Source organism: Periplaneta americana, chromosome 10 (genome assembly GCF_040183065.1).
Source record: "Periplaneta americana isolate PAMFEO1 chromosome 10, P.americana_PAMFEO1_priV1, whole genome shotgun sequence".
Classification (NCBI taxonomy): domain Eukaryota; kingdom Metazoa; phylum Arthropoda; class Insecta; order Blattodea; family Blattidae; genus Periplaneta; species Periplaneta americana.
The window spans coordinates 112,182,565-112,204,297 of NC_091126.1; the positions used below are offsets into that span (position 1 = coordinate 112,182,565).

At 35.1% G+C, this 21,733-nt stretch overlaps 1 protein-coding gene across 20 annotated transcripts in view; it reads left to right on the forward strand.

The window, feature by feature from the left end:
* Nucleotides 1–18,584, forward strand: part of Alas (5-aminolevulinate synthase) — a 440,304-nt gene extending 421,720 nt beyond the window's left edge. For 19 of the 20 annotated variants that reach the window (XM_069838039.1, XM_069838041.1, XM_069838053.1 and 16 more), the window contains 2 exons: nucleotides 15,006–15,748; nucleotides 15,865–18,584. The gene's annotated coding sequence lies outside the window, so the exon portion shown is untranslated. Of the gene's footprint in view, nucleotides 1–61; nucleotides 15,749–15,864 lie in introns of all 20 variants that reach the window. The other variant, XM_069838034.1, reaches the window with a different exon arrangement.
* The last annotated feature ends 3,149 nt before the right edge of the window (nucleotides 18,585–21,733 follow it).

Sequence of the window (21,733 nt, forward strand, 5' to 3'; positions counted from 1 at the left end):
TAATAATAGCCTATTATTACAATTATCCTTAAGTTGATACCCACTTATATTTTTATTACAGAGCAAGAGTGGTGCGTTTTAGAAGAGGGCAGTTCAAATACTGACACCCTTTAACACAATAATCACAATCCTGTCCGGTGAAGAATCTGAATAAATTATGTTGGACAGTAAAATTTATCCCATTGATAGCCCACATTTCTTTTGTTTCATTCTGAAGCTCCCTTAATATATTTTACGTTAACTAAACCGATTAGAATAATAATTGACAAACCCTGTTTGCAATTAAACCAGAGTTTTTAGGAGAATTGAAGTATTAGGGTGGTATTCATAGACATTTCGCTAGCCCGCGCTACGAGTGTGCTAAACAGGATTCATATCATATCATATAGCTAACACTGTTTTATGAATACGAAAAACGTTAGTTCGCTGATCATCCACCGAAAGCCAGCACTAAGAATGTCTATGAATATGGCCCTAAATGTTTACACTGAAAAGCTTTACTTCTGCGTTAGTTTTGCAGTTAGATTGAATGTTATTAATTTGATCAATGACATAAAATTAATACGGCTTTCCACATATATTATGAATTTCAAAACTAGAAAAAAAAATCTGTCAGATAACGTAGCATTTAAGCAACACAAAAAAAAAGAGCCAAAGAAAGAGAGAGATTAACATAAAAGAGAGATTAAACAACAACAAATTAGAACTTATTTTAAAAGATACGCGGACGTCAGCGGACTCGAATCACTACCTGATCCGATTAAAGGAATGCTCAGCGGAAAGAGTATGTCTGCGCCACAGCACATACACAACCTGCGCGGCATCAATCGGAGATAACTGGAGGTCTCCGATTGAAAGCGCGCAAACAACCGCTCCGAAGAAAACCTAATCATAAGCATCACTACATGAGATTTTTAAGTCCCTGCGTTATTTACATTTTGTTACTTTTGAATTTTTTCACAACATTGAGTGGATAACATCCACTGAAGTGATTCTGAAATTAAGTGAAGAATACAATACATTTACTCTTAATATCAGTAGTACCAGTATCATATACGTTTTTCCAAGATTCATTTTGTAGACATAAATGTAAATAATCATTAGATACAGCATTTACGACCCTTTTTTAGTTTTTTAATTAATGTTTTGAAATTGTTCAGTGACATTGGAAACACTTAGGATTTATTTATCATGTTCAGACAAGTCATTGATTATAGATTCTGTCGGAATAGAAATTCAGTCTAATTCTGTGTACAAAACTTTTATCAATAGCTGTGCTACTTCAGTTTGTATGCTGGTGGGAAAATTACTCTACGACTAAGGTTTTCAGTTTCAAGGAGTGAATTTAATTTACTTTTATGGAAAAGTTCCGAGAGATAATCTATGTTTATGTCCCTACAGATCACAAATTCCATATGAGACTTCTAAAGTCTTTTCTTTACAAATTCAATGTTGGCTATAAATATTAATAAATAATGTAATAAATATGAATGATTGTAGTTATAAGTCTGATTTACATTATAAAAAGCAAGAAGTTACATTCCTCGGCAAGATTCGAACTTTCGATGTTTGGTTTTGTCGTCCAACGCTTAAGTAAGGACCTATTCAATGCTTATGTTAATAACCTACAATTTAGCTGTAGCAATGTGGTGTCATAACTTGGGGTTTGTTTACTTAATGTAATTAGATTTAATTTGATTAGTTTCGAAACAATTGGACTTCCTGTTATATCCTGTTATTTAAATATTTAAGTTAGAGTTGATTTATTAACTCTTACTGTGCAAGATGCCCCTTATTTCAATAATTCTATATCACGTTAAATAGTCATTGTCTACACTAAAGTATTATCGTCATCCCTCATTTCTCATCGTAATGGCGAACCGACGTGACATGAGACAGCGAGTTATAGCTCTAGTTGAGGCTGGATATGGGGCTAGACCTGCTGGCCGTTTGTTCCGTGTTCCTGGAAGTACAGCCGCGAGATGGGTTCATCGTTACCAAAATTCAGGGGAGGTCGAAAATCGCCCTATTCCTGGCGTCCGCGGATTTCTTCATTGGAAGAAGATGCTCTCTTATTTGAGAGAGTTCGACAGGACCCCTTTCGGACTGCTAACGAAATAAGAGCAGCATCTGACTTTCCCGGTTCTTTACAGACTGTGATCTGCAGGTTGAGGAACTGCGATATTGGGAGCCGGAGGGCTGCACAAATGGAAATATTGGGGGAAGCACAAGCTGTCGACCATCTTGCCTTCACTACCAATCGAGTGGATTTCGATTGGAGAAATGTAATTTTCTCAGACGAAACAATCATTTCGAGTGATTACGAAGGTCCAGTCCATGTCTCATGAGGATGGTCTCTGACATGATCAGCGCTATGTGCACCGACGTGAAAGATCGGGGCGCTCTAGCATATCGTGTTGGGGGTGGATGTCTTACGATGGACCTAGCGTTATAGAACGCATCGATGGCCGGTTTAATGCAGGAACTTACGAGCATGTTCTGGAAAATATATTCCTTCCGTCCGTCTGAGAACGTTTTCCCGAAGGAACATTGCTGTTCCAGCAGGATAATCACCCTGTGCACTATGTCGCAAGCATTCAAAGATGATTTCAAGGGAGACCCAAGATCGAAATCATTCATTGGCCTCCGAAGTCACCTGATTTGAATTTCATCGAAAATTTATGGGTGGAATTGAAAAAGAGAAGAATAGACACCTATGCCCACTGACGCCCTCGACATCGAGACAAATTGTGGAATCAAGTTGTTGACACCTGGGAAGATCTCGCTGGGGATCAGAACTTATTCCACAATCTCGTGACATCCATGCCAGATTGACTTAAAGCTGTAATAGAAGCTGATGGCATGTGGACAAGATTTTAAGTTAACAGGTCTCTTTTTGTTTCTTATGATTTTTGTTTGAAGAAGAAAACTTTTAACTTCCAAGTAAGATTTATCTTTTTGACGAGGTTCAGCCCACTTGTAAGACCCAGAAATTGGGCATAAATTATTCCATATTTTTCGACAAATTAGACAGTCGAGGAACTCTGAAGAAATTAATTACACCTCAATAAAAAAAGAGTTTTACCGGGGATCGAACACGAGACGTTTCGATTATATAGTGGAACCGACACACTACTCTATGAGCTACCAAGACAAGACAATGACAGCAACAGTCCAGAATGTAGATCCCATAGCAGGAATTTGCCATTCGGTACAGAGAAGCATTGATATTTTGTGGCTCGAGCTATGTTGTGAAATCGTGGCCTTAAATGGCTATCTTCTTCATGATCCTTATTCTGGTCGTTGTCCTTGTTGTGGTCCTTGTAACAATTCTTGTATTTGTCATGGTACTTATTGTTACGCCGATATCGAGTGAACCGCACTGTAGAAATTTAACTTCCGATGACCAGGAGTCGTCTCATTCCTTTTAAGGGTAACTGTACTTGAAAGAGCCTTATCACTAATAGAAGATTCCAGGTAAAATTTTTTTGCCTGTTTCTCATTCACGTTGACTTCTGCAAGTGTGTGTTCTTGACGATTAAAATGTTTGGTACAGATCAATTGAACTATAGTGGCAATAAAATTCCAACTTTTTAATTTTCCAAGAATGTTTCTTTCGTTGCATACCTTCACCACCTCTAAATAACAAAATAATCTATGAGTAGGCTGGCAGGCAAGTGGATTGCACAGAATAGAAAAAAAATGTCACAAAGAATGTCAGTCTGGAGGCACAAATCATTTTTCATGTTGTTTAAGGCACTTTCGTAATAAATTTAGAAATAAAGTGAGCATTGATGTGTTTCAAGATTTCAACAAACCTGATGGTTTTAGGTTAAACGAAAACGAAAGTTGAAATTTATTTTTACATCGGCATCTCACTCTTCAAGCATTGCAAAAACATAATTCATTAAGTTTTCCAATAAACATCTTTTATAGGAAAATTATGGGTACCCTACTAGCATTTTTGTGTACCTGTACTCTTAAATGTGAAGCAGCATAAGTATTGTCTTTGCAGTGTCATGAAAATTTATAATTTTCTTGAACTTGATTGATAAGCAGGTGATTAATGGTTTTATATATCTTCAATGTTAATTTTGCATTTAATAAGAAGATCAATGTTGAACATGCTGTAAAGTTGAGAGAAAACTGCTTTAAGACAGAAACATTTTATTACATTTTCATAAGATCAAGATATTGCAGGACACTAACATATTCAATATAGGTGTCGGCCTGGTTGGTGCAGGTGGTGTAGTGCCTTCAATGCCCAAGGTTGCGGGTTCGATCCTGGACCAGGTCGATGGCATTTAAGTGTGCTTAAATGCGACAGGCTCATGTAAGTAGATTTACTGGCATGTGAAAGAACTCCTGTGGGACAAAATTCCAGCACACCAGCGACATTAATATAACCTCGACAGTTGCGAGCGTCGTTAAATAAAACATAACATTTATGACAGTTTTCAATATAGCTGGGAGCTACTGGCCATAGAGGGCCAAGCCTGCCAACTGCTGATCCCACATCTCTCTTGTATATGTCTATTTGTATTCTGGTGTTGTGGTAGAGAAGGCTTGCTGGCCTTAACTCCGCCAGATTAAACAAACAAATAAATAAATAATAATCTCTCAGCAGAGCTGAGCCATATTCAACCAGTACGGTGTTTTGTGTGGTTAGCATGATGAACCCCCAACCATTACAGCTGGTTTAGAGAACCAGGTGTTCTCTACCTACCATACCTTCCCAAATTCATCAGGGTGTGTGTGGACACCTGTACCAGACACTGGTCATAATTTCATGAGAAAATTTCTTCCTCCATGAAGATCCGAACCAGTGCAGATTAGTAATCAAAATCTAGGCATGATGCTGTAGACTATAGAGTTCGACACAGGCTCAGGACTAGCCTGTAGGCCTAGGCCCAGCTGGACTTGAATTGAAATTTACTTATGCTTGCCGGGTTTGAGCTGGGCTCGAGCCTCAAAGAAACGCAAATAATTTTAATTTTCGCGAATTATGTACTGATTAAAAAATAATACGAATATTTAATGCATGCACAATTAGATGTCTATCAGGCACTCATCCAGAACAGTAGATACCAGTATCGTAAGTTTTGCTTAGTTCGACTTCATATTTCGTAATGGCATATATCATGCTTCTGCTGTGTCGTAGATCATTTGTTTTACCTGGGAGACTTGAAAATTACTCTTTCTTATGCTTTGACTGAAGTGATAATCTCTGGCAGCTGTTCCTGACCTCTGTGGCCTCTGCTTCTTCTGCTAGTCTTCGTGTTCCCTGTTGGGCTCAGATGACAATATTATAAGCTAATCTCTAGTTTCATGTCTAGTTCAGATCATTTATTTGTCTATGGTTCAGATCATGCCAGGCCGGGCCTAAGAATTTCTGCCCCTGCAGACCAAAAGTATACTGCACGACACAATAGCGTGGGACATACCTTATCTAATGGTAAATAATATTCCTAAAATATAAAGTCAGTGAGATCAAAACTGTAGAGTAGATGATTCTTCAATGAATATTTTGAGTTAGAGAATCTATGGTCGAAGATGTCTATCAGAGAGACTGCACTATATTATGAACATCCAGGTGCAGCAATAAGAATAAGGAACATTACTGTAAGCCATTTAATTATTTAATAACATAATATGTTAAGGACTTCTTAGATACAATGTTCCATTGTTAGTAAAGCCATCCAACCACATAGGAACTTTAACCTGATTCTTCATAAATAATTCAATGTTTGCCAATTCCATGCTCATATAGTCACCCATTCCTTTACTAAGAAAATATCAGTACCTTGCTTGATGTACATATAACGACAGATATCACAGTATATAACAGCAAGGAAGTCTATCTTTCTGACTCTACTCAGACATTTTAGAGTTTTATTAGTGCATTAAGATGGCATCACGGAATATGTACAAGGAACGTAATCTTTACTTTTTATATTGTAAGATATATGTACACACACTGTGCCCCCAATAACTGAAGATAAACATCACAAAAGCTCTAAACAATACACTAGGCATGATTCATTTCATTTTAGGTGGCTTGCTACCAGTAAGAGATCAGTTCCTCTTAGTTATCATTTATAGGAACAGAACATGTAGACGCCTTAAGAAAGATTGCAACAGGGAGAAGATTTCATAGAAAATATACTAACTGCATAATGTCAATGATTACACTATTTACAAGTTAGTGGAAAGCTTTCGAGTAGTGTGATTAGTTCTCAATAAAAACGAAACTGTAAAAGGACCTGGCTGAAAAATTTGAACACAATAGGAGACTGATTACGAGTTATTCCGACAAAATCAATATGTAGATTAGCACATAATCCACTGCACACTTTTATACAAAAATGTTAAAATTAAAAACATATGAAAGACTGTGATTTAATAGCATCTTCCAGTAGATGTACCAGAAAGGTCAAATTATTACAGAATATTATAAAATGAGCACGTGATAAGACTTGCCCCACACCTGGTACTTTATACTGACAAAATCTGGTTTCATCTTAACTGTGCATAACTTTACAGCACTGAAGGAACTGTACAGTCAGGACATAGAATTCACGTGAAGAAGACAGTGTGTGTGCGCACATGGGTCAGACTCTAGCGGAAGCCATCAGGTTTTAACTACCAGTAGATCTTTTTTTAATTTATGAAGGACAAAAAGAAGTTACTGAGAGATCTTCGATTACTTAGGTGTTTCATTCTGTTCTCAATTCTTAATACCTCACTAACTCCAGCATTTGTAGTTCAAAAATAGCAACTAAGTGATAATATTCTTTTCTTGGTCACATCCTTCAAAATAAGCAGTTTGTATCCCTGAACTTCACAGCATTTTCGTCTTGTTTGCCAAAATAGCAATGGGAAAATTACCTGAGGTATCCTGTGTGATTTTTTAGAAGTAATGTAACATTGTTCTTTAAAGTACCATACAGTGTTCCTAGTCTTTCTTTATTCTTTTTCATAGTTTCAGATGATTTACACGTTGTTAAATATGTAAGTAAGTACGAATATGCAGAAGCTTTTTACAATATTATTTATATGTGTCTTGTATATCTTCCTGACTTCATATATTCAATTGAAACAAAACTCTTTTTCCTTTTGAAGCATTTCAATAAGATTCTTGATTATACATCTTGATTACACAACTTTTAACACTGTATCACTTCGGATTATGTATTATATGACTTTCTTCGGGCAAATCGCAATATAGCGAACGTAGAAGCTCTGCCCACGACCCGTTCCACTTTTCCCCTACTAGCTCACCAGACACTCTACGTGATAGGCGAGTGTTGTGTCAAATGCACATTTCATGTGGGTGGGGATAACTTCCCCTGCTGGCATTCGCTATATTGCAATTTATTCCTTTCTTCTTCTTCTTCTGCTTCTTCTTCTTCTTCTTCTTCTAGGCTTATCAGCCTGTTCCACCAGATAGGGAATCACTCCATCTCTTTTTAGGTCTTCCAGGGCTTCTTCTCCCTTTTGGCACTCCATCTCTTACTCTTCTTACTAATCAATACAGTGGCATGCGTTCAACATGCTTGTTCCATTCCTCCCTTCTTGTAGCAGTCCACTCCTCAATAGGCTGAATATTGCAGATATCTCTAATTTCTGTATTTCGTATTCTATCCAATTTGGTTTTACCTGTTATATTTCTTAAAACTATCATTTCTGTTACATTCATAATTTGTTTTTTTTTTTTTTTTGTTGTATCTGATCTAGTTTCCACAGCATAAGTCATGATTGGCCTCACCACTGTTTTATATATTCTGGTTTTTGTTTCTCTTCTTAAATATTTATTTTTCCAAACGTAATTATTGAGATATCCTGAAACAGCTGCTGCTTTATTAACTTGATCCCTCACTTCTTCCTTTAAATATCCATCACTTGTTATCTTTGCTCCTAGGTAGTTAAAACTCATAACTTGCTCTAGTATATGTTGATTTAATTGCAGTTTACATCTTAACAGAGATTTATTTACTGTTAAAACCTTTCATTTTGATGCATTTATACCCATTCCATATTTGTGACAAAGTGAAAAACTGTGTAATAAAATTTGTAAGTTATCTTCTGAATTGCCAATTAGAACATCATCATCTGCATAAGTAACTAGATTTATTTCTCCTGTATTCATTAAGTATCTCTGCTTGTCTCTTACTTCTTGTATGATAAAATCTATTAAAATATTAAAAAGTAGTGGACTGAGTGAGTCTCCTTGTCTGATGCCTTTATTTCATGTAATTTCTTGTGTAAATGTTCCATCTATTTTAATCTTTGCCTTATTTCCTATGTATTTCTTGTATTAATAAAATCAATCCATTAGGTACATTTAGTTTATCTAAAATTTCTAAAATGATATGTAATTGTACATTATCAAATGCCTTATTTAGATCTATAAAACAATAAAATGCAGGTTTATTATATTCAAGTGCTTTTTCTGCAATAATCAAAATTGCATCTGTACAGGAACGACTTCTGCGATATCCTTGTTGTTCTTCACTTAACGTGATAATTTCAGTTAATTTCTGACTTATTATTTTGGTTGTTAGTTTTAAACATATATTCAATAACGTTATACCTCTATAGTTTTGTGATTTCTGTCTATCTCCTTTTTTAAACATAGGTATGATGATTCCTAACTTCCATTCTTCTGGTATTTGATTATACTGAAAAATCTGCTGCATTAAAAGTGTTATTTCGGAAATCAATTCTGTGCCACATATTTTAACATTTCATTTATTATTTCATCGGGTCCAGCCGATTTACGATTTTTAAGTTTTTTAATGATTTGCGTTATTTCTTCTTTATTAGTCTCAATTACTATTTTAATATTATCTTCTTTGTTAGGTACGAAGTTATAATTTTGGCTATATAATTCTTGAAAATGCTGTATCCATGCAGATTTATCAATTTTCTTAGTAGTAACATATTCTTAGGTTTATTTTTTCTGGCATCGAATTGTTTTCCATATCTGTTTCTGGGCTCCATAGAAATCATGCTGTAAGTCGCTTGTATACGATTCCCAATAATTTTCTTTAATTTCTCTAATTCTGGCATTTACTTTATTCCTTATTTCTTCATAGGCATCATAGTCCTGTTGAGTTCTTGATTGTTGGTATTTGAGAAAACTCGATTTCTTTTCTTTTGCAAGTCCTTTAACTTCTTCTGAAAACCAAGGAGTTCTATTTTTATTTTTACTTGTTATATGACTTTCTTGTGTTAAATTCTATCATACCTGATTTACAAGTTTCGACCTATTATGGGTCATCCTCAGAACTGGTCGTTGTTTGTCTTGGTGCCTCTTGTTATGTTTCCTGTGAGGGTGTGTTTGTGCGGTGTAATGCAGGGGCGTATTTTGCGGGCTACCGGCGGTAGCCCAAGGAAATTACAAAAGAAAAAGTTTATAATATAACATAATGTAATAATTTTGTATTATTAGTTTTACCATAGTAATTAAAATTAAAGTAATTGTTAGATATATTTTGTGTAATAATAGGGTCAGTGGTAGCCCAAACCCTTTAATCAGTATACACCACTGGTGTAATGTGGAGTCAAAGATTGTGTGTGTTCTGAAATTGAGTTGTGTATTGAGAATTTCATTGGGGTGTGTTTTTTTGTGTCTGTATATTTCATATTCTTTTAGTGTGTTTAGTTTCTGGCTTTTTGGTTGAATGTGTAGTATTTACATGTCTGTGTTGATGTCTCTATAGGTGTGGTTAGCATTTGTGATGTGTTCTGCATATATGAAGGTAGGTGTTTTGTAATTTTGTTATGGCTGTGCTGTGCTGTGTTACATTTGAGTTTGTATACACCTGTGTGGTTGAGATGTTTTTGTAGAGTGTTATTTGTTCTGTATGCAATTTTGTAATTTAATTTCTTGAATGAGGTTGCAATCTTGTGTGTGTTTTTGTTTTCGTATATTAGTGTGACGTATTTTTTGTGTTCTTGTGCTTGTGTTGTATTCTTATGTTTTTTGTGATTATGTTTTGTCTTACGTATTATGTAGTCTATTGTGTTAGGGTTGTATCTGTTTTCTTGTGCTCTGTATTTGATTGTGTTTAGCTCTTCATTGTAATCCTGTTGGTTCATTGGTATGTTGAGTAGTCTGTGTACCATTGTTTGGAATGCAGCTTGTTTGTGTTGTGTTGGGTGGTTGGATGTGTTGTGTATGTATGTTATTGTTGTTTGGGTTTTCTGTATATTTTGAATGTGCATCAACACATAAACAAAATACACCCAACGTTACACTACACATTAGAAATCGAAAACAACAAATCCATACATTTTCTAGACATCAAAATAACAAAAGTAGACAACAAACACACATTCAAAGTATACAGAAAAACAACACACATACACAACACCTCCAACCACCCAACACAACACAAACAAGCTGCATTCCGAACAATGGTACACAGACTACTCAACATACCAATGAACCAACAGGATTACAACGAAGAGCTAAACACAATCAAATACAAAGCACAAGAAAAGGGATACAACCCTAACACAATAGACAACATAATACGTAACATAATCACAAAAAACATAAGAATACAACACAAGCACAAGAGCACAAAAAAAAATATCACACTAACATACAAAAACAAAAACACACACAAGATTGCAACCTCATTCAAGAAATTAAATTACAAAATCGCATACAGAACAAATAACACTCTACAAAAACATCTCAACCACACAGGCGTATACAAACTCAAATGTAACACCTGCAACAATTTCTACATAGAACAGACAGGCAGATCATTTCAAACATGTTACATCACAGCCATAAAAAATTACAAAACACCTCCACATATGCAGAACACATCACAAATGCTAACCACACCTACAGAGACATCAACAGACATGGAAATACTACACACCCAACCAAAAATCCAGAAACTAAACACACTAGAACAATATGAAATATACAGACACACAAAAACACACCCCAATGAAATTTTCAATACACAACTCAATTTCAGAACACACACTCTTTGACTCCACATTACACCAGACAAACACACCCTCACAGGAAACAAAACAAGAGGCACCAAGACCAACAACGACCAGTTCTGAGGATGACCCATAATAGGTCGAAACATGTAAACTAGGTACGATAGAATTTAACACAAAAAAGTCATATAATACATATTCCGAAGATTCTTGAATTTTATTTACAAAAATTACTCAATAATTCTTCGGATTATGTATTATATATCTTTGCGTGTTAAATATTACAGTACCGGTATCTGGTTAACTAGTTCCAACCTGTTATGGGACATCTTCAGAACTGGTTAGTATTGGTATTGGCGCCTTTCGTTTGTGTTTCCTATGGGAGGTGTGTTTCTGTAGTGTAATGTGGAGTCAAAGAGTGTATGTGTTCTGAAATTGAGTTATGTGTTGAGAATTTCATTTGGATGTGTTTTTGTGTGTCTATATATTTCGTATTGTGCTAGTGTGTTTAGTTTCTGGCTTTTCTGTTGAATACAGTACGTAGAATTTCCATGTCTGTGTTGGTCTCTGTAGGTGTGGTTAACATTTGTGATGTGTTCTGCATATGTGGAAGTTCTTGTAGTTTTTTTGTGGCTGTGATGTGTTCTTTGTAATGTGTTTGAAATGATCTGCCTGTCTGTCCTATGTAAAAGTTGTTGCAGGTGTTGCATTTGAGTTTGTATATGCCAGTGTGGTTGTATTTGTTTGTTTGTGTTGTTTGTGTGTTGAGATGCTTTTGTAAAGTATTATTTGTCCTGTATTCGATGTCGTAATTTAATTTCTTGAATGAGGTTGCAAACTTGTGTGTGCTTTTGTTTTCGTATGTTAGTGTGATGTATATTTGTTTTCTTGTGTTTGTATTGTATTCTTACGTTTTTTGTGATTATGTTTTGTCTTTCTTACTATGTTGTCCATTATGTTAGGGTTGTATCCGTTTTCTTGTGCTTTGTTTTTGATTGTGTTTAGGTCTTCTTTGTAGTCATGTTGGTTCATTGGTACCGGTATGTTGAGTAATCTGTGTAGGTACCATTGTTCAGAATGCAGCTTGTTTGTGTTGTGTTGGGTGATTGTATGTGTTTTGTTGTTGTTGTTTGTTTTCTGTAGATTTTGAATGTGTGTTTGTTGTCGACTTTTGTTATTGTAATGTCTAGAAAATTTATGGATTTGTTGCTTTCAATTTCTAATGTGTAGTGTAGGTTTGGGTGTATTTTCTTTATGTGTTAATGTAGGTTTTGAATCTGTCTTTTGTTTCCTTTGTATAGTATTAGTATGTCGTCTGCGTATCTATGTCAGTACATGATGCCTGCGTATTTGTTGTTGTCTTTGTTTAGTATGTATGTCTGTTCTGTGTTGTGTAGAAATATTTCTGCTAGTATGCTGGAAATGGGTGATTCCATTGAAATTGAAAGCAACAAATCCATAAATTTTCTAGACATCACAGTAACAAAAGTCGACAACAAATACACATTCAAAATCTACAGAAACCCCACAGCAACAAAAACAACAACACATACACAACACATCCAATCACCCAACACAACACAAACAAGCTGCATTCTGAACAATGGTACACAGACTACCCAACATACTAATGAGCCAGAAAGACTACAAAGAAGAGCTAAACACAATCAAACACATAGCACAAGAAAACGGATACAACCCTAACATAATAGACAACATAATAAGAAAGACAAAACATAATCACAAAAACATGAGAATACAACACAAACACAAGAACATTAAAAGTACATCACACTAACATACGAAAATAAAAACACACACAAGATTGCACCTCATTCAAGAAATTAAATTACAACATCGCATACAGAACAAATAATACTCTACAAAAGCATCTCAAAACACAAACAAATACATCCACACAGGCGTATACAATCTCAAATGCAACACCTGCAACAACTTTTACATAGGACAGACAGGCAGATCATTTCAAACATGTTACAAAGAACACATCACAGCCATAAAAACATGTCCAAATGAAATTCTCAATACACAACACAATTTCAGAACATACACACTTTTTACTCCACATTACACTACAAAAACACACCCCCACAGGATACACAAACAAAAGGTGCCAAGACCAGCACCAACCAGTTCTGAAGCTGGCCTGTAACAGGCTGAAACTAGTTAACCAGGTACTGTAATATTTAACACTCGAAAGATATATAATACATAATCTTTAAAGTGATATAATATTAAAAGTTGTGTCATCAAGATGTATAAACAATACCGTAATTCTGTTGTGAAATAGTTCAATATTGCATTTAATTGAAGAAATTCCTCACATACTGGAACTGTATGATATTGAAGAAACTGCAGCAACTCTCCCATATAGCAGAGGTCTGGGTGGAAAAAAATATTAGCATACACTTTGAAGGAGATTTAAATTGTTTCTTCCAATTCAGTAAAAAAAAAATCTCGTATCAAAGCTTTTTGTAATTGCTTTCAAAGAAGCTTATTTTCAGTGACATTCCCGCTTCTTTCATAACTGACTCTCCTGATGAAAGGAATCTCAGAAATAAACATTTAGGAAATGAAAAATTGGGGGGGGGGGACAGGGGAGAGGTTTTATAATTTATAGGTAAGAATGTTTAAAAAATCACAAATTGAGGAGATAAATTATTGGTGTTCTAACTTCACAGTAAAATGTATATTGCAAGATTAATATTGCAGGAATCCATATTGTAACTATGCTTATCATAAAGGAAACAATTTTTAATGCCAAAATAATATGACATTCTATGATAGTGTACCGTAAGTTCTCTCTATGTAAATTGTGAGACATTTTAGTATTTCGAAGTTATACAGTTTATGTCAGGATTTATTAACTTGAGAAGGAAGATAATCTTGTTACTTCCGATATAATTTATTTTTTTTTACTTATAAAGTGCCGTCATATGTACTGTATATTGTTACATACAAACTTCTTCCTTATATAAATTTTGTTCAGTATTAGACCTCAGTTTTATCCCACTTTCTGTGTATAGTATTCATAGCAATGGTTCCCAATGTTCATTGTTTATGTGAGAACTGGTTCTTGCTACTTTAATTAATTAATCATAAAACTAAGATATTTAGATGTGTAATTTACATTACACATCAGAGTATGATTTATACAGTCAAACCTCCGTACAATGAAGATCAATATAGTGATAAACCCGCATTAAACGATATTTTTCTATGGTCCTGGCAAATTTCCTATATCAAGAACGTTAAATATTCCTCCTATAGCATCCCGGGCCAGGTCGATGGCATTTAAGTGTGCTTAAATGCGACAGGCTTATGTCAGTAGATTTACTGGCATGTAAAAGAACTCCTGCAGGACAAAATTCCGGCACATCTGGCAATGCTGATATAACCTCTGAAGTTGCAAGCATCCTTAAATAAAACATAACATTTTTTCCTCACTATAGTGATGAAGCAATTTTAGAAACATCCTGTAACAGTAATATGTATTTTTAACTTCAAGGTTTTTCGTAAAACTGCAGCTTGGTCTTGAGGACAGTAGCAGGTTCACTCGAGAATGGGAATTTCTATGAAGGGATGGATGTGTACAAGCTTGATTCAGGGATTTTGGCCCTTGCACAAAGTAGATAGACTATGAGCGAGTTACTCATCACTACTGTCGAGCTGAGTTGCACAGGTCAGGTCGCAGTCATAACACCTAACATTTCCTTCTTATCATGTCGTAGTACACTCTGTCTTAAGAACACAACATTCTTCCACATGTCCCATTACTAACCACTATGTGTGTTGACTAAACAATGTCATGATGACTTATATTTTCTTGACATGGTGTATCCCCCATTTACAAGCATAGATATTGTTTTCATTCTTCTTCTTCCCTCTTATACACATTTGTGATCAAATTTTTCTTTCTTATGACGCAACACACATCTCGCTCACTAGCCAAACAAGCAAGGCCAAGGGCCAAAATCCTTGAATAACCAGTCTTCCTATTTATTTTCCAGTGTACAGGTAATGAGGTGGGAGTAAGTAGGCATGGCAATGCTTCTGCTAAACGGAAATCAATAAGTTTGGAAACTAAATTGGCTGCATTTAAAGATTTGGATGAAGGATTGAAACAGACAGCAGTTTCACAAAAAAAAGTACGGATTTTCACAATCTACATTGGCTACTTTTCTTTAAAAAAGGAAAGAAATCAAGGAAAGTGTTACGAGCAGCAAATTTGATCCATCACGAAAACGACTGAAGACAGCAGTTTCAGATGATGTGGACAGTGCTACAATAAAACGACTTATTGAAATGAGGGCTCAAAGTGTTCCTATAGGCTGTCCTATGATCTGCCAAAAAGCCCTTCATTTTGCCAGTCTACTCGGCGATTCAAACTTCAAAACTAGCAATGGCTGGTTACAGTGCTTCAAGGACATTGTCTACAAAGTAGTGGCTGGGGAAGAGAAGTCTGCTCCCATTGGTGAAGCTGATTCGTGGCGCGAAAGTCAAATGAAAATCGTCCTCGAAAATTATAGTCCTGAAGACATCTTTAATGCCGACGAAACTGGATTGTTTTTCGAAATGATGCCAGAAAAAACAATGTCTTATAAGGGTGAAAAATGCAAGGGAGAAAAGCAATGAAAGATGAGTCTTAAAATCCTGCTCTGCACAAATGCTACAGGAACTGAAAAGCTAACTCCACTAGTCATCAACAGATCAGCAAGACCTGGATGCTTTAAGAATATGATGATCTTGCCAGGTAAGGAAAAATGAAAATCCAAGTGAATTATTTTATTTTTTATTTTTTACAGCATTTTTATTAATTTTAAAAAGTTATTCTAACATCTCAATTGTTCTATTTTTATTTGGTTTCAGTTAATTACAAGGTGAATAAGTGGGCCTGGATGACAGCCTTAATATTCAGCAAGTGACTTCTGTTGCTAGACAGAAGAATGAAGAAAGAAAACCGGAAGATAGTGATGTTTGTGGATAACTGCAGTGCTCACAACAATACACCAAAACTTGACAATTTTGAGTTGTGTTATTTCCCACCTAATTGCACTTCAGTAATTTAACCGTTGGATATAGGGATCATTGAGAACCTTAAAGGAAAATATCATATAACATTGATTGATTGAAAAGGTTACCTACTACAAACCTGGAATGGAAAGTGGAAAATCGATTCAAAATTGATATGAAACAAGCGTGTGAGATGATTTCTAGCAGCTGGGTGGGTGTGAGGAAAAAACAATTCAAAGCTGTTGGAAAAAAGCAAAGCTTGTGAACAATGATATGACGACATCAACTGTGAAAAAGAGCCACAAGATAATGTGACCATATTTTCTCAAGCTGAAAATGGGACACTTATCAAATGACTTTTTTTAATTACACCGTGCGGCATTTTAATACTTTTTTTCTGATGATTTTGATCTAATAACTGATTTGTAACAATTTTTTTTTTTTTTTTTTTTTTTTTTGCTGAATTCGAAACTGACCTCCAAATAGCCCCATCACATCAGAATTTTTCACAAATCACAAAAAAAAAAATCTAAAAACAATGTTTTTACAGGCAAATATCGTTCATGTTTGTTAAATAAGTGGAAATCAGATTTTGTGACAAAATTAGAACTATTAACTGAATAACAAAACTAGTGGCATAGGTAATATTTACACTCATGTAACTTTACCGTGACCATATGTGCATCTCACTCCACTTGAAATTTCCGTTTCCTTGACTTCTTGGAAGGCGCTTCTGAAGAATTGTCTCTCTTAAGCATCCAGCAGTAATCAGCCATCATACTCACACTCCTCTTTCCTTGGTATCTAGTTTTCATGTCTTTGATGTCCTGATGAAAACTCTCACCATTTTCCTCACTGAAAGCGCCTAAGTTCTCGGGAAAATAATTGAGGTGGGAATATAGAAAATGAACTTCAACACTCATATTGCAACCCAAAGTTCTGAAGTATCTAAGATAGTTTCAACCATTTCCTTGTAATTGGGGTCTTTATGGTTGCCTAAGAAATTATTTACAACCATTTTGAAGCTATCCCAAGCATTCTTTTCTGAATCACACATAACAGGGTCAAAATAATTGTATAACATTAATTTACATATCTAGGGGCCTACAAAAATTCCAGTCTTGACTTTATAACTGAGAGAGGGAAATTAATCACACAGGTATTTAAAACACAGTCTATTTTTGTCCAAAGCTCTTACAATTGCTTCATAAGACCTAATTTAATATGTAAGGGTGGCAACAAAACTTTGGTGGGGCCAAGTAATGGCTCTAGAATAATGTTCTTCATTCCTGGTTTAAATGTCTCTTAGGCCATTCTTTCCTCTCCCAATGGGAAGTCCTATCTCTGCTTAAACAGTCATAAATATACCTGAGATAGGAACAGACACCTGCACATCCGTCTGCATTTACTTCAAGTACAAAAATCAGGGAGTGGCAGCTTATTACTATACTATAATACCATTCAGTACTACCGTTAAAAACGTAGGTTTCCATTTTGGCTCGAACCTCAGCTGGAATGCACAGGTAAAATTTGTCTGTAAAAAAACTTTCTCAATCTTACAATCACTGAAAAGACTGAAAAACTTCTTTCCTTCTAAACTGAAACAGATCTTGATACAGACTCTGGTGATGCCTTACTTTGACTATTGTGGCGTTTTGTATAGTGACCTTAGTGTGAATTGTCATTGAGGCTTCAGCGTGTTCATAATGCTTGTGTCTGTTTCATTTTTAATAGCCATTGCTATGGTCATGTCTCTGAGTATTTCTTACAGTTATCTTGGCTTCGTTTACGAGAGAGACGTTCAGTCCATTCACTCTGTTTGGTGTATCAGATTCTAAATAATTCCACACCTATTTACCCAGTTCCTCACTTCACACTTTTAGCATTCCACCACAACTATGATACATGTTTTCAGTATAGCCTTGTTCTATCAATACCATATCATCAAACATCTCTCTACTCTGCTGCCTTCACAATACACACAGCCAGTTCCTGGAATTCCTTATCACAGGAAATCAGGAGTAGTCGGAGTCTAAAATCTTTTAAGTGCACTCTACTTAGAAATGTTTTTATTGAACAGAACTAGACTCTTGCGGAAGTTTCTGAACAATTTGCTTTACATGACCAAGTTATTATTTTTTTCTCCTCACTCTTCCTTTTTCTTCCTTCTTTTATTTTTATTATCTTGATATTTTACTTAATCGTTTGTATCTCTATGCTATATAGTACGTTTTTGCTATTCAACTTTTTATGTCTTGTAACCCACATCGAGTTTATCTCGAGCAGATTATGTCTTATAAATTGTATGTATTCTTCTTATACTATGTAACTGATTTTGATCATATGTAATTTTCTACTTTATTTTATATTCTCTTTATATTGTATAACTGATCTTGACTATTTATAATTTTCTATTATATTTTATGTAATCTCTAAGGTATCTTATTTTGTGTGGTTTTGTATTCTGTTACATAATTATGTATTGCATGTATATTATTCAAACCTTGTTGAGTGGAAGAGAATGCTTTATGACCTTAACTCTGCCAGGCAAAATAAAACTATTATTGTTATTGTTATTATTATTATTGTCATTATTATTATTATCATTATCATTATTATTATTAGTATTATTATTATTATTATTATTATTATTATTATTATTATTAAGGGATGGAAAAATTATACCAGTGTCAAACACAGGTCAGACCTGTGGCAGTGGTGAGAACATGAACTATTTAATTCATATCCACATTAATCTAATAACTAGATTTCGAGACTTGGGACCTGATACAATAAGTTTACTGTGCATGTACTATAGGTTGTTGACTCGCTGCAGGTAGTGAAAGGTAGAGGTGTGTCGAGGTAACAACGTTGCTGTTTAGAGTAGAGTATGGTAGTATGGGGCAACACACACATATGTACATTCTGAAAGTAAATATACATTACACAATGACAATGTCAAAAGAATGTGAAAAGCATTTATTCTCCTGACTTTTATAAGCATTTGTGCTTCATTATACACAGTCTTCATGGTGGAAATATACATGTAGCAATTTTAATTTCTTCATTTATCCTATTGGTCGTCTTTAAGAAGTGCAGTTACAGTACCGAATTGCAATGTAACATCAGGACTGTCTAAGAGACACATTCAGTAACCAGTGTACTTGGTGTCTCATTAATTCTCTGTGTCATTTCCTCAACTAATTTGACTTTTCTAACCGTGTAATAGTTTCAGACACTGTTTGAAAATGGGTTTGTATGAAAACCAAATTATTCGTGAGAACCTTCAAATCCAGGAATTTAAATATTCTGATTGCAGAACAGTCGTCACTCAATGTGTTGATTATCTGCAGAATTGTATGGGAGTATTTGGCATAATAAATAGCAGCATTAAGCCATGTACCCCATCTAGTAACAATGGACTCTGGAGGTAGAGAAAGATTTGGTCCTAGTTCTTTGAATTTTGCAACCCTTGACGAAGCCTTTAAGAATATTTTCTTACAGTTTGAAATGAAACTGTCTACATCAGGGAAGGAAGCTCGTATCTCCTCAGCCACCCGGTGACATCCATAGGCTAGACACATCAAATGTATCAGTCTGGAAAAACGCTGTTTTATTTCTCGTGCTGCTTTTACCATGTACAGAGCGGCATCGGTAACAAACAAAATAACATTTTCACATTTGAATCCTCCAGGATATAAAAGGTTCATGGCTTGATGAAAAAGAGTAACAATAAAGGCATAATTCACTGTATGTAATTATTCATTTGTTAGTAGAAATTTCTTCCCCGATGTTTCAGTCAAGAGAAGCCCTACAATAACATTCGTCACACTTCTGTGGGTAGAATCACTAGTTTCGTCTATTGAAATCCATACCTTGTTGTCTCCTACTTCTTCTTGGATACTACATAATTGTTCATTGTAACATTTTTTTCAGATACACTTGTCGTAATGTTGTATCATAAGGGAGAACTTTATTTGTGTACTTTTCTATGAATGCCTTGAATTGTGTACCGTTATAGATAGATTTATTGATATTAGTTCACAAAAGTACCTACAAACTTAATAATTTAAAAACAATGATCTGTATACAAAAAGTAGTTATACATAATAAATATAGGCCTACAATTTCCTAAACTAATTAATTTATCGCAAATCTCAGTCATTTATTGGTTCAAACTTGCACTTACGTCTGGTTTTAGTGCATGTTTAAACCAATCATGATAACCATTAAAACTTTAAAACTTATTTATCTGCTCCTTTTCACAATTTTCTACCATAAACATTTTTAAATCAATTTTTCTTTTTTTTCTTTTTTACTTTAAACATCTAAATTGAATTGTGTATTGTTGACTTTATTAAATGGTATGTTTTCAGATACCATCATTTGACACAGGTCAAAGAAAAACTGAGATCGTTTATTTGACATTCTATTTGAACTGGATGACAATTATTCCTTCCTCTTAGAGAAAACTTGCAGGTGTAAAATGTGTTTTTTTGTCTCTCAATGGGTCTTTATACATCAGCGTTTGTCTCCCCTGATGTTTACATCACATAATTTACATATAACAGTGTGTCCATTTACTGTAAAATAATCCCAAATTCTTGAACAAAGTGGTTTGTTTTACAACCCTTCCCTTTTGACATACTTTACTCCCTTGTCACACGAACTTCAAGATAGTGAATAGTACATACCTACCAGGGGCGGCTTTTATTAAGGGGCACATGGGCACGTGCCCTCCCAATGTTTTTTATTATCGTATTATAACTATATTATAATACAATTTAATTGCATTACGAAATAATAACTTAAAGAGTTTCACATTTTCATTGCTACTAATGTTTTCAGAATCTGTAGTATCTACGAAACCCAAGTTTTCTGAACAGGTAATAAAATGGGCTCTCTCTTCTCGTGCCCAGCGATGGACGAGGAAGGGATGGGGGTGCGAGTTGTAGGAAGGCGGAGCTCTTTGCCTCAGACCGTGTGCTTTGGGCACTGTATTTGCCATGCCCACCAAGCCTCTTTAGTTTAGGAACAGTCCAATTAGCTGCGTGCCATTTTTAGGGGTGTTGATACTTGCTGTATAGCAGACGACATTTTACAGCTAAACTTGACATGAAAAACGTTAAATGTAAGTTTACTAATTTAGAAGCTCGACTCATTGTATAAATCACATGTGTATGTATATATATATTGATTTGTCACAGTTATGTTGTTAATGCTCCCTGTAAACTTTTATGCTTCCATCGTATCCAAAAAAAGAAAGTTTACATTACAATACATGAAGTTGGTAGTTCTCAAAAAGCTTTGTCACTGACAACAGAGAATCTTGGCGGGCGTTTTGCCGCCTTCAGTGCACACTACAGTTTTCAACTGAGTTTCGCCAAGTCTAGCGCTGCGGTAGTAAGAAGGCAGGCAGTTGCGTGATCTGTGAGTACGAACGAGTGAGAATCAGCACATTTCTGTGAATTACACTTAGAATTCCATTTAACTTTCCTCTGGGCGTAGCAGTGCTCTCAATTGAGAGAAAGATGGTACATTCTATTCCGAACTTCAACAATAGAGTTATAGAGGTTTTTGCTCGCAGAAAGAACCGAAAAATGGAGCTCATCTACAAAAATTGGAAAGGTTAGTGCACATAAATTGGTTTTATATGTTTTTAATTTTCAGGGTTCATCATTAAGGTTGTGCCCCACTTGACAGAATGGCCTTTGGCCGCCACTGA